Genomic DNA, 14,121 nt, shown 5'->3' with positions numbered 1-14,121 from the left:
TACCTGAAGAAGCATATTAGTTAGTTCATGCAGAAAGGTGATGAGACCTTCCAAGCTTGGTAGGAGAGATTTAAGGATTTGATGAATATATGTCCATACCATGGATTCGAATCTTGGAGGTTAGTGAATTATTTTTATATAGCTCTTACCCCTGAATGTAAACAGTTTGTCCAAACTATGTGTAACGGGGAGTTTTTCAGCAAGGAACCAGATGAGGCTCTATCATTCTTTGATTACTTAGTTGAAAGTGCCCAACAATGGAACACACAATATAATCGGGCACCAATGGTAGCACAACCTCTTAGAGCAATTGGTGGTGGAAGTAGATACGAGGTCAAAAAGGAAATTAATTTACAGGCTCTTGTTGCTGCGTTGTCTAAAAAAATAGAGGTTATGGAGTCTGAGAAAGTGAAAGCTATGAAATCTGTTGAGGATTATCTATTTCTACCAATATTGCAGGAGAGTGGATCTGATAGGATGCAGTCAGCTAACTGGGTCAACAAATCTCAAAATCAGCCATTCTCGAACATTTATAATCCGGGATGGAGGAATCACCCGAACTTCTCATGGAGGAATGATCAGTCCGGTCCATCTTTCACAATTTCAGTAGCTTCCTCAATCTTATGCACCACCTCCGCAGCTACTATATCATCTAATTGCAGCTCCTTAACAGAAGTATCAGGTGCAATAGATCTCTCAGAGCTATGCACCTCCAGGATTTCGGCCTAATTTAGCTCCTATTCCATTAAAGAAATCTTCTAATGATAGCATGATGCAGATGGCGAATATGTTTCAGAAATTCATGCAGATTCACATCATGACCAATAGTCAGAATACTTCAAAGAAACTATTAATAGGATAAGTACACAGTTGAATACCTTAGAAAAAGGAAAATTTCCAGCACAACCTCAGCCTAATCCCCAAGTATATCAACAACAACAGCAACCGGTGCATACTGTTTCAGGGGGTTTTATTGAAACGGCAAAGACTGTTATTAACTTGAGGAGATGAAAAAAAGTTTCTCGTCCTAGAATGCTCATTGATCAACAAACAATTTCTCTAACATCTGAAGTTGTAACTGAGACGGATGAAGCAAAATAAGAATTAGATGAAGCAAGCTCAGATTCAAAGAAGTCAAGTAATAAGGAGGATGAGACTATTAAGGAGTATCAACCTGTGGTACCCTATCCTCAGAGGCTGGCAGTTGGTCAGAAGAATAAATACCACAATGAGATTCAAGAAATCTTCAAGCAAGTGAAGATCAACATTCCACTTTTGGAAGCCATACAGCAAGTTCTTGTGTACGCAAAATTTCTGAAGGATTTGCACATAGTGAAAAGGAAATTGAACATAAAGAAGAAAACCTTCTTAACCGAGCAAGTTAGTGCATTGATATTGAGTCAGACTCCTCAGAAGCTCAAAGACCCTGGTTCTCTCACTATTTCTATTATGATTGGTAAATCTCGTATCAAGAGAGCTTTACTTGATTTGGGGAGTAATGTGAACTTGCTCCCATTTTCGATATATGAGTAGTTGGGTTTGGGTGAGCTGAAGAAAACACCCATGATGCTATAGTAGGTAAATAGATCATTAAAAGCTTCACGAGGCATTATTGAAGATGTGTTAGTACAAGTTGGCAAATTTTATTACCTAGTGGACTTTGTAGTTTTGGATATGCAGCAGCCTGTCTCCAACATCTACCAAGAACCTGTTATTCTTGGGCGACCATTCCTTGGTACCTCTAATGCCTTGATTAATTTTCAAAGTGGAGTACTTAAGCTCACGTTTATAAATATGAAATTGGAGATAAACGTGTTTAATAAGGCGCCAACTAGGTGTGATGATTTAGAAGAACATGCAGTTGATGTGGTATATGACTTGGATATTTCAAAGTTGTTGTCGGCATTCGATTCTGATGGTGCATTTGAGAGTGAATCTCCTAAGCAGCCTGAGGTGTTTGATGGAAAAGTTCCCTTGGTTAGAGAGTTGCCAGAAGCAGAGGGGCAGTCCACAGAGATAGATGCAATACCAGTCCATGATGCGCAATGGACACTAAACCTAACCATGACGGAAGTGGTAAAGAAAGAAGTGCTGAAGATGTTAGATGTTGACATCATCTATTCTATCACCGAAATGTTATGTGCTCCTTGGTTTGATGATATTGTGCACTAACTTGTCACCTATCGAACGCCAGAACATGGGGTAACACAGGATAAGCGTAAGTTCTTTGCAGAGATCAAGATCATACTTGAGAAGACGGGTTATCCTAATTGAAATACCTACTTCGATAATCTGGTTAATGCACTATGGGTCTACCAAACTGCATTCAAGAAAAATTTAGGGACGTCTCCCTACAGGTTGGTTTATGGTAAGGCATGTTATGTACCTGTTGAGATTCATCATCATGCATTATGGGCTATAAAACAAATTAACTTTTCACTTGATGATGCTAAAGGCTTGAGAAAGTTGCAGGCGTGTGAACTTGTAGAATCCAAGAGTAAAGTTTGTGACAAGGCTCACCTACCAACGGAACGAATGAAGCTGCTGCATGACAGGAAAATCAAGGACAAACACCTTTTCCTAAATCAGCAAAATCTTCTTTGTGGCTCTAGATTACATCTGTTTATCGGGAAGCTAAAGTACTGATGGGGTGGCCCGTACATTGTCAAACATGTTCACTCTCATGGCATAGTAGACATTGTGGACCCAAAGAATGGCAACAGCTTCATAGTCAATGGACAGCGACTCAAGCCATTCATGACTCCCTTCGATCCAAATGACAAGGTCTTGCTTTTGCAAAACCCTAGGGGAGTTTTCTGACCTTTCTCTCTTACTACTTTTCTTTTTCTTTTGGTTTTATTTGTTTCTTTATTTGCATTTTTAATTTCTTTTTTTGTTGCATTAGTTGGTAGTAAGTTTCTCTATTTTTTCTATTAGTTTGTTCACCTGTGCACAGTTTTTCTATTTCCCCTATGCTTTCACATTGAGGACAATGTTCCACTTTAGTTGAGGCGCGAGGGGGGGGGGGGTGTGGAGAATTTGCATGTGACACTGTGCATGTCCACTTGCTAAGTTTTGTATTAAAAAAAAAAGAAAAAATAAAGAGTATTGAAAATGGATGATTATGGCATGATTAACACTATCTTATACCTTTCACATACTTATGTATAACCTAAGAGTTACATGCTCAAGTATTTATGTGTAGTTTCTCCTTATATGACTTTGCAACTCCATAAAGGTTGACTCATAGTTCATTCATATTAATCTGGTTATATAAACTCTTGTATTTACATGGTATCTCATGAGCCTGAAAATACACGTTCACGTGACTTGTAACACTTAGGGTTCATTGTGAGCACTGAGAGAACACTCGTGGAAATTATGACACCTTGTGAGGTACTGTTGAGCCATTTATCGTTCTTTTGAGTTTTGACGTCAGCTCAGAGTTCATTTGTACACTAGTCTCTATTTTTGACTTGCGAGCCTAGAGCTGACATCTAGTAGAGAGATAGAAACCTAGGTTTTGTAGCCTACTCAAGATGTGAAGGCCGAGCCACCCCAAGAAATAGACTTAGTTCATGGACTATTGTTCGAACTTAATTCACACGGGTGGTATGAAGACAACAAAAGAAGTGTAATGATTGTCCTAATTGACAATGAAAAGAAAGAAACTGAAGAATGATCAGAAGAAAAAAAAAAAAAAACAAAAGAAATAGAAATGCATAGGAATAAAGTGAAAAATTAATACTTGCTCCAAACAAATACCATAAAAAGTTAGGGACATGACACATGTTCTCCACATATGAAGACTCTTCAACTGCATAATGCCTCAGATGTATTCATGCCTAGTTTGTTACAGGATTGCTGCCAGCACTACATGGTTAAGATGCTATCTGGGTAGTTGTAGACCAGTTAACAAAACTTCCCACTTTCTTCCCATCAGAGCTGACTACTCCATGAGTAGGTTGGCGGAGATATATATATATATATATATATATACAAGAGATAGTAAGACTACATGGAGTGCCAGTGTCTATCGTATCTAACCGAGACCCACGGTTCACGTTACAGTTTTGGAAAAGTTTACAAAGAGCCATAGGTTCACAACTGACATTCAGTATGACCTTTCATCCTCAGACCGATGGACAGACGGAGAGGAATATTCAAATACTGGAGGATATGTTGCGAGCCTATGTATTAGATTTTGGTGGTAAGTGGATCCAATATATGCCACTAGTCGAATTTGCTTATAATAACAGCTATCAGGCTACGATTGGGATGGCACCATATGAGGCGTTATATGGCAAGAGGTGTCAATCTCTGTTGTATTGGGATGGAACTAGGGAGAGATAGATTTTGGGGCCAGAGATGGTTTAGCAAACTTCAGAGAAAATCAAGCTCATCAAAGATAGAATTCGAACAGCTCTGAGTCGGCATAAAAGTTATGTAGATACTCGTCAGCGAGAGTTGGAATTTGGTGCATGAGATCATGTATTTTTTAAAATTGCACCAATGAAAGGGGTGATGAGGTTCGGGAGAAAGGTTAAATTGAGCCCTAGGTACATTGGACCATTTGAGATACTTAAAAGAGTGGGTCTGGTTGCTTACAGGTTAGACTTTCTGCCAGTTCTATCCAGAATTCAAGACATATTCCATGTATCCATGTTGAGAAAATACGTCTCGGATCCCTCTCACATGATTAGTTATGAGGCACTGGAGCTTGGAGATGCCTTATCTTATGAAGAAGTGCCTATAAAAATTCTATATCAAAAGGAACAGGAGTTACGCACAAAGAAAATTCTACTGGAGAAAGTACTATGACGCAATCATGTAGTTAAGGAGGTTTCGTGGGAATTAGAGGAACAGATGCGCCAACGATATCCACATTTGTTCAGTGGAGATCAAAGATGAGATATTTAGAGTAGAATAAATAGCAATGTATGTATTTCTTTGACTTGTATAGTACAAGGTAGGATAGTTAGTATTTTTGGTTTTAAGTTATAAATGGTTTTAGGATAGTTTTATTTTTTCTTTAAATGATTGTAATCTCCCAAAATTCTTTCTTGTAACCATGGTATTCCTCCGCCATAAGTGAGGGTAATTAATAAAATTGCAACGAGTTTTCCTCAGAGATTGGTATATAACATAGATAACAAATTTCTATGACAGAATTTTATAAGGGAGGGGAGAATATAGAGATCCAAAAAATATAATATTAAAAATAAATAAGGAAAATGGATTGGAAGGAGAAAAACCGGTGATGGTTTTCTGGAGTGTTAAGAAAACCGTTGATGATTATATAGTTTTACCGCAGTCGGGTAAAAGGGTAATAGTGGAAACTGGGTAAGGTTAAATACAAAACCGGCGATGGTTTTTTGGGAGCCTAAGAAAACCATTGATGGTTTTTTATAGGGACATAATGCTATTTAAGGCTGCATGGTCATTCTTCTTTGTACATTTTAAAACCCTCACTATCTCTCTTCTGCAGGTGTGAAACACCCTCTCTCTCTCTCTCTCTCTCTCTCTCTCTCTCTCTCTCTCTCTCTCTCTCCCCCTCTCTCTCTGGTCATTATCTCACACTATACTCGCCCAATCGACAATCAGACTCCGTATTTAAGGTCTAGTGGCGATTTTTTTAAATTTAACCGGAGCAGAATTATGTTTTGAGGATCCTATGCACCATCCCAAATTGAGGTGAGGAGGTTGTTTATGATGTTGATTGGTGTTTTAATTAGTTTAATGTGTGTATAGGTGTAGGAATGTGAATATGAGCATAATTCTGGGGTAAAATGATAAATTGGGATTTGTGGGATACAAGGTTTTGGTGTGAATGCCACAGGCGCAGGTTTAGGATTCCTATGAGCGTTTCCTTAGGGAATGAGGTAAGGGTGATAAATAGTTAAATATTTGATATTTCCTTGGTTAAATGGAGTATATGGATCCGGGGAAAATGTGAATGTGATATTTTCTGGGGTTATATGATTTCAGGATTTTAGAGTTCCGAATGTCGTGGGCGTAAGTATAGTGTATTTGCAGGCCTCTCGATAATCAGGTAAGGGGAATAAGTTAAGCCAGTTAATTTCGGGAATTTTATAAATTAAAGTATAATATGTGTTTATGGAATTTGAATTTTACATCTATTATATGTTTGTGAAAATTTAGAAATTTAGGTTATAGGAAAGTTTTACAAATGATGTGTATTATTTTCATATAGCAGGAAAATACAGCTTTACCCATACAGATTATAGTATAATAGTTTCATTAAAATTGTGTGACATGAGAAATATCAGATATAGTACAGTGATTTAATATAGAATTTTATACAACCTTTATAGTATCATGATTATATATAACTTTTATAGAACCATGATTATACATAACCTTTATAGAACCATGAATATACACAACTTTTACAGAATCATGATATACAGTTATTACAGAGCAATGACTTACAGTTATTACAGAATTATGGTATTACAGTTTATTACAAAATCATGGTAAAACAGTAATATACAGAAATAGTATTATATAGTATCAAATCTTTGATGGACTAGTATAGATTACAGAGCACGGTACCGTTGCTAACACAGTATAGAGTGCAACCACACATCTTAGATAAAGTGTGGAATGGAACAGTCGATTGTGCCTAGAGGAGAGACGTAGGCTCCCTCGCAGTCAGGTCCAGATTAAGGAGGCCAATTGTACTATAGAGGTTTATAGTTTGACTTAGCCTGGTAGGCCAGCTAGAGTTAAGTCCCGCCCACAAGCCGCACAACCCGAGCATGCAGGGTTAATTCATGCATACAATTATCCATCCAGGGAAGCTTTCACAACTATATAGATATATGTATATAGTTTTACAAAGAACATGAACTACCTATTATAGTTATAAGTATGTTCAAATAGAAAGTTTATTTTAAAAGGCATAGTTGTGAGTTATGATATGTTTTATATTCAAATGTTATCCGACACAGTTGAGTTAATAATTATTGTTATTCATGTAAAACTCATTTGCCATATACTGGATGTAACTTATTCCGTCTTACTAAGAGGTGTCTCACCCAAAATTCCAAACATTTCAGGTGATCCAGATAGGCGTGTGGAGCATGCTCCGAGATAGAGGGGACTTTTGTATTGCTCTAACTGCAGGGTAAGTTTTTGAGTTGGGAGTTGCATTTTTGGGTATGCCCCTAGGGCATTGTGTTTGATTTTGGGAGATGTATATTTATATTTTGGGAATTACTGAAACTCTGGTATTGTAAATAAGGTTAATGTATTTTTATGTTTTCTGCTTCATAGGTGGTATGTATTGTGAGCACGTATACTCGGTACCACTTGAGGTCCGAGACAAGATAGTGGATATTATTATGGGTATCAGAGTAATGTTATTTTTCTACAAGATATATAGATATATACAAAAAAAATGGTAGAAATTTTGAGGTTGTTACATTACGACTGTACCATCAGTTACCACCCAAGAAAGGCTAATGTGGTGGTTGATGCTTTGAGCCGGAATTCAGGAAGTGCCTCAATATCAGCAGTGGTGGTGCAACATCAGCCCAGAATGGACTTGGAAATATTTGCTGTAGAGTTGGCAGAGAGAGATCACCAGACATTTATTTCTAGTCTGGTACTTCAGCCGACTTTGCTGGAGAAAATTAAGATTGCACAGATGCAAGATGCATAATTAGTACAGATCAAAGATAAATTATAGAGTTGACAAGAAGTCGATTTTACTATTTTTGATGATGGTGCTCTGAGGTTTCATACCAGACTGTGTGTACCTGATGATATTGAAATTAAAAAGACCATTTTGGAGGAGGCGCATCATTCTCTGTACACGGTACATCCAGGAAGTACGAAAATGTATAGAGATTTACGAGAATCCTTTTGATGGAGCAAATTAATAAGAGAAATAACCTGTTATGTGAAGCAATGTTTGATCTGTCAGCAGATAAAGGCTGAGCATCAGAGACCAGTGGGAACATTGCAAGAACTTCACATTCTTGAATGGAAGTGGGAGCACATATCTATGGATTTTGTCACAGGGCTACTGCCAGCATTGCATGGATAGGATGCTATCTGTGTAGTCATAAACCGGTTGACAAAGACTACCCACTTTCTTCCCATCAGAGTTGACTACTCCATGAGTAGGTTGGCAGAGATATATATATATATATATATATATATATATATATATATATATATATATATATACAGGAGATAGTCAGATTTCACGGAGTGCCTATGCCCGTTGTTTTTGACTGAGATCCATGTTTCACGTCTCAATTCTGGAAAAACTTGCAGAGAGCTTTGGGATCCCAGCTAACTTTTAGTATGACTTCTCATCTTAAGATTGATGGACAGATAGAGAGGACCATACAGACACTGGAAGATATGCTATGGGCTTGCACATTGGATTTTGGTAGTAGTTGGATCTGGTGTATGCCACTGGTCGAGTTTGCTTATAACAATAGCTACTAGGCTAGTATCGAAATGGCTTCTTATGAGGTGTTGTATGGCCGAAAGTGTAGATATCTGTTATACTAGGATAAAATCGATGAAAGACAGATTTTAGGGCCAGAGTTAGTCCAATAGACTTATGATAAAGTTAGGCTTATCAGAGACAGGATCAGAACAGTATAGAGTCGGTAGAAGAGTTATGTAAATGCTTGCCGACGAGTGCTGGAGTTTGAAACAAGGGATCATGTGTTTTTGAGAATTGCATCGATGAAAGGAGTGATGAGATTCGGAAAGAAGGGTAAGCTTAGCCCTAGGTTATTGTGTAACGCCCCGACCCTTTATGTGGGCCTGGAGTGCTACTAATCCATTCATTTACCTGATAATTTACATTCTAATATCATGTACGCAACGGAAAAGATAATTGTAATCTTCCAACAAATATAATACTAGAGTTTTTTAAATCTATCTACACACCATAATAAACCATACATCCACCTATATTCCCATATATACACATATCTCCCAAAAATATTCAGTGTTCACAACACCAGTATGTTTCACAACCATTCATAAAATCTAGAAGACTTAAAATATAAAACATAAAATACTTACATTCCAAAAAACATCATTAAAATGTTTATACCCTTTTTTTTTCTTATATCTCCCGAAAATATTATAAAAACTTAAGCTCTTTAAGCTTGATCTCAAGGAAATCCTGAACAAGATAAATTCATACTCGGGTGAGACACATCTCAGTAAAGGAAGAAACAATATATTAAAACAGTGTGTGACTAACATGAGTTTATATGACAACATATTATTTAACATTTGAAAATCGTTAATATTATTTCTGAAATCATTCTCTGAACCTAATCAATCACATGCAAAAGATTTAACCCACAAGATTACCTAAGGATAGAGGTGATTACTCGCCCATACAAGTAGCACCCCTCTGCTCTGATGCATTTGGCAACCCAAAGGTCACGATTGAAGCATACCAAGGCACTCATCTTACTCAGTCAGCCCTCAAGTATTAAATTGATCTCGTACCCACACCGTTCAACAATAGCTTACTAGAAAAGGCCCTAAGGATAGGGAAATCTACCCGCCCATACAAGTAGGTTCCCTCTACCCTAGTACGTTATGCAGCTACTGCCACATCTGAAGCTACTAGTGCATTCGCCTTACTCAGCAAGCCCTCAGGCGAAGAGTGCGCCCAGCCCAAACGTAACATGTTTTACATACATAAATACTTCTAATATCATAATACATTATTCTTACTATCATTATTCAATCATACACATTTGTTCATGTTCATAGCTTAAACATTGCATTGCATTTCACTTAACGTAATCATCAACATTACATTGTTCACATTTGTCATTTCATTCCTTTATCATATTATTGCCATTGCATTGCATATTCATTTCTTTCCTTCGTACTATAGCTGGTCTTTAGCCATTATTAGTTAGTCTACAGCTCCTTTCAGCTGTTATCAGTTAGTCTACACATAAGTGTGCTAGAATCTGCTAACATGACTGTCTTTCAGCTATCTTACATTTACATGGTTGCATTTAGAATACACAAGCAACATAGTCCATAACATATTTTATTCTCAATACTTTACTTACTTAGCTTGCATCTCATACATTTAACATATATTTGCTCTCATGCCACACAATTTAACGGTAAAATTCATACATATTCCTATAAAATAGGTCAACCCACATTTAACATTTAAATGCTGAAAATACATTTCATTTCTTACATAATTCCTCAGAAATCACTTTTCACTTTCACTAATTCATTTCCACATATACATAGCTAAATAAGTGGTCTTAGGCTCAGAAATCATAGTTTTACATGATTGACATTTTACAATTCACACCAAAACATACATATATTATAACATAATTTATTACCTTTAATTTCATAAATTCTGCTTTAATATATAATTTCCTCTTACCTGATTTCTTGAACTACGCCAACAGGGACCCCGAAAAATACCTGCGGCGCTCACCCGGACCCTGAATAAAAAATCCTAAATCCATTAAATTAATCTTAAATAAAATACTATTTTAATATTTCCTAGGCCCTTAAATACCAAATAAATAATTATACCCTAAAATATAACCAATTTTCCAAAATTTTCAAATCCCACTCTCGCTTTGGAGTGGGGCTTAAAAAAATCCAATTGGAAATTTACTCCGATCAAATTGACCACGATCATAACCAGGACCCCATAGTGGTGCCTGATCGTCGATTTGACTGAAAATCTAACAAAAAATTGAGAAATTAGAAAAAATTTGCCTTACCCCAGAAATGGTACCTACGCCGCTCCCACAAAAAATCTACTCCAGTAGAAATGTCGGTGGCGGAGTTAGGAATCTATCGACACTTTTTGTTTTTCGATTGACCAAACATCCGCCGAGAAATTAAGAAGAGAGAGAGACGGATATGAAGTGGAAAAAGGAGGACTCTCTATAATTCAGAGAGAATTTTTTGATAAAGCTTTAGGTAAGCTTCTTTAATTTCCTGTATCTTTTTTTTTTTTACTTACTTTAACATAATAACCTATTATATATATATATATATATATATATAACCACCATTTACTTAACTTAATTAATTTAATTCAATAATGTTTATTTAATTAATTAATTACTAATAAATAATTTTAATTTAATCTAATAATTTTTTTACTATTCCTTTTATTTTTTATTTATTACATTATTTTAATAATGTTTAAATTATTAATTGATTAAAATTTTAATTAATTAAGTTCTTTAATTAATAATTGTTTTTTGGGTTATTACATATTGGGTCGTTTGAGATACTGAAAAGGATTGGTCTAGTTGGCTACTGATTAGCGTTACCCCCAGCTTTGTCCTGAATTCACGGCGTATTTCATGTACGTCCTAGAACCCTCCCATGTGATTAGTTATGAGACGCTAGAGCTTAAGGATACTCTGACATATAAAGAAGTGCTAGTGCAGATTTTAAATCGAAAGGAACAGGAGCTACGCACAAAAAGGATTCCACTGGTAAAAGTATTATGGTGCAATCATGCAGTTAAGGAGGCTTCATGGGAATTAGAGGAACATATGTGACAAAAATATCCACTCCTATTCAGTGAAGCTCAGAACTGAACTAGTAAGAGTAAAAGTAAATAACAGTGTATGCATTTTGACTTGTATAGTGTAGGGTAGGATAGTTAGTGTTTTTGGTTTTAGGTTATAAATGGTTTTGGGAGAATTTTTGTCATGCCCCAAACCCTTAATCCCGGGTCCGGTGTATTATACCTGATAAAATCCCTGATAATCCATAAACCAATATATACGCAGTGGAAAACATAAACATAATCTTCATATAACATAATACCAGAGTTTACTAATTCTAACTATACTCCATATTAAATCATTCATCATCTGCATTTCCATAAAACTAAATAACTCCCAAAACAATTCAGTATTTTTACAATCATTACTTACTCAATAGCCTTAAAACATAAAGGCATAAAACATAATATTTAACATTTAAAAATCGTCAACACAATTTTTGAAATCATTCTCTGATCCTATTCAAACACATGCAAATGTTTAACCCATGAGATTACGTGAGGATAGGGGTGATTACCTGCCCATACAAGTAGCACCCCTCTGCTCTGATATTTAGAAAACCCAAAGGTCGTAGTTAAAGCATACTAGGGCACTCACCTTACTCAGTAAGCCCTCAAGTGATAAATTGATCTCGTACTCACATAGTTCATACAAAAGTTTATCGGCGAAGGCCCTAAGGATAGGGAAATCTACCTGCCCATACAAGTAGGTTCCCTCTGCCCTAGTACATTATGCGGCTACTGCCACATCTGTAGCTACTAGTGCACTCGCCTTACTCAGCAAGCCCTCAGGCGAAAGGTACGCCTCGCCTAATCGTAACATGTTCTATGTACATACATACTTCTAATATCATAATACGTCATTCTTTCTATTATTATTCAATCATACACATTTATTTATATTCATGGCTTAACATTGCATTGCATTTCACTTTAAGTGACTCTTTCCCATTTTACATTGTTCACATTTCACATTTCATTTCCATTTTATTCATTTCCCTTTTCATTTAATTTCATTTCATACCCAGCATCTTTCAACTATTTTACCCAGCATTTTTCAGCTGTCATACATTTACCCAGCCATTTTCAACTATTTAAACCAGCATATTTCAGCTGTTACACATTTACCCAGCCACTTTCAGCCGTTACACATTTACCCAACCACTTTTAGCTGTTTTACCCAGCCACTTTCAGCTGTTACACATTTACCCAGCCACTTTTAGCTGTTTTACTCAACATATTTCAGCTGTTTACCCAACATATTTCAGCTGTTTACATGGTTGCATTAACACACACAAGCAACATAGTTCATGTCATGTTTTATTCACAATGCATTACTTACTTAACCTGCATCTCATACATTTAACATATATTTGCACAAAATTTACATTTACTCATGCCACACAATTTAACAATAAAATTCATACACTGCCTGTAAAATAAGCCAACCAACATTTAATGTTTATATACTAAAAATACCTTTCATTTCTTACATAAATACTCTTAAAATATTTTTCCACTTTCATCAGTTCATTTTCACATATACATATCTAATAAACAGTCCCAAGCTCGAAAAAAAATATAATTTAAACAGTTGACATTTTACCTATACTGAAATATATACACGTACATATAACACAATTTATTTTTCTATTAAATTCATAAGAATTCTGATTTAATATATATATATATATTTTCCATTACTTGGTTTCTTGAATTACGCCAACAAGGAATCCAAAAAATACCTGCGGCGCTTACCCATACCCTAAATCAAAAATCATAATTCCATTAAATTAATCCTAAATAAAATATTTATTTAATACTTCCTAGACCCTTAAATACCTAGTAAATAATTATCCCTTTAAATTTAGCTAAATTTCCCAAATCCCACTCTCGCTTTGGAGTAGGGTCTAGAAAATCTCAATTGGAAGTTTACCTACACCAAAATAATGACAACCGTGATTAGAATCACGTGGTGGTATCCGATCGTCGATTTAACCGCATATTTATAGCGAAATTGAGAAAATTGAGAAAAATTACTTTTCCCTAAGAGCAGTGCCTAAGCCGTTCCCATGAAAAATTTGCTCCAATAGAAATGTCGGTAGCGGAACTAAGAATCCAACGACACCTTCCGTTTCCCGATCCGACACAAACCTGTCGAGAAATTAAGAGAAGGAGAGAGACGGAGATGAAGGTGGCTGGACGCAGGAAAAATAAAATTTCAGAGGGGGGGGGGGGTTGCGTGCTTCCTCCGATGTCTTCTTCTTTCTTCTTTCTTCTTTTACTTTATATATATATATATATATATATATATATATATTATAATAATTTACTTATATATATCATTCTAATTAGTTTTTTTTTAAAATTCAATGTAAAAATGTTTAATTTAATAACTAATTATTTAATTCATTTTAATTTAATTTAATTTCTTTAATTTTATTTTTTTTCTTTTTCCCATGCCATTCCTTTTATTTATTTATCTATTATTTTATTTATTTTTTTCTAATTATTTTAATCATTTTAATTTTTCGGGTCTT

The 14,121-nt window shown here is 35.6% G+C and overlaps 1 non-coding gene across 1 annotated transcript; it reads right to left on the bottom strand.

The window, feature by feature from the left end:
• On the bottom strand, positions 1 to 107 carry LOC131163187 (small nucleolar RNA R71). Its single transcript, XR_009138964.1, has one exon. It is a non-coding gene; the product is annotated as a small nucleolar RNA R71 (small nucleolar RNA).
• Positions 108 to 14,121: the final 14,014 nt, after the last annotated feature.

The sequence above is a fragment of the Malania oleifera genome, chromosome 8, assembly GCF_029873635.1.
Source record: "Malania oleifera isolate guangnan ecotype guangnan chromosome 8, ASM2987363v1, whole genome shotgun sequence".
Taxonomy (NCBI): Eukaryota; Viridiplantae; Streptophyta; class Magnoliopsida; order Santalales; family Ximeniaceae; genus Malania; species Malania oleifera.
The sequence above is the reverse complement of the archived record's forward strand: the minus strand, read 5'-3'. Positions and strand labels throughout refer to the sequence as shown.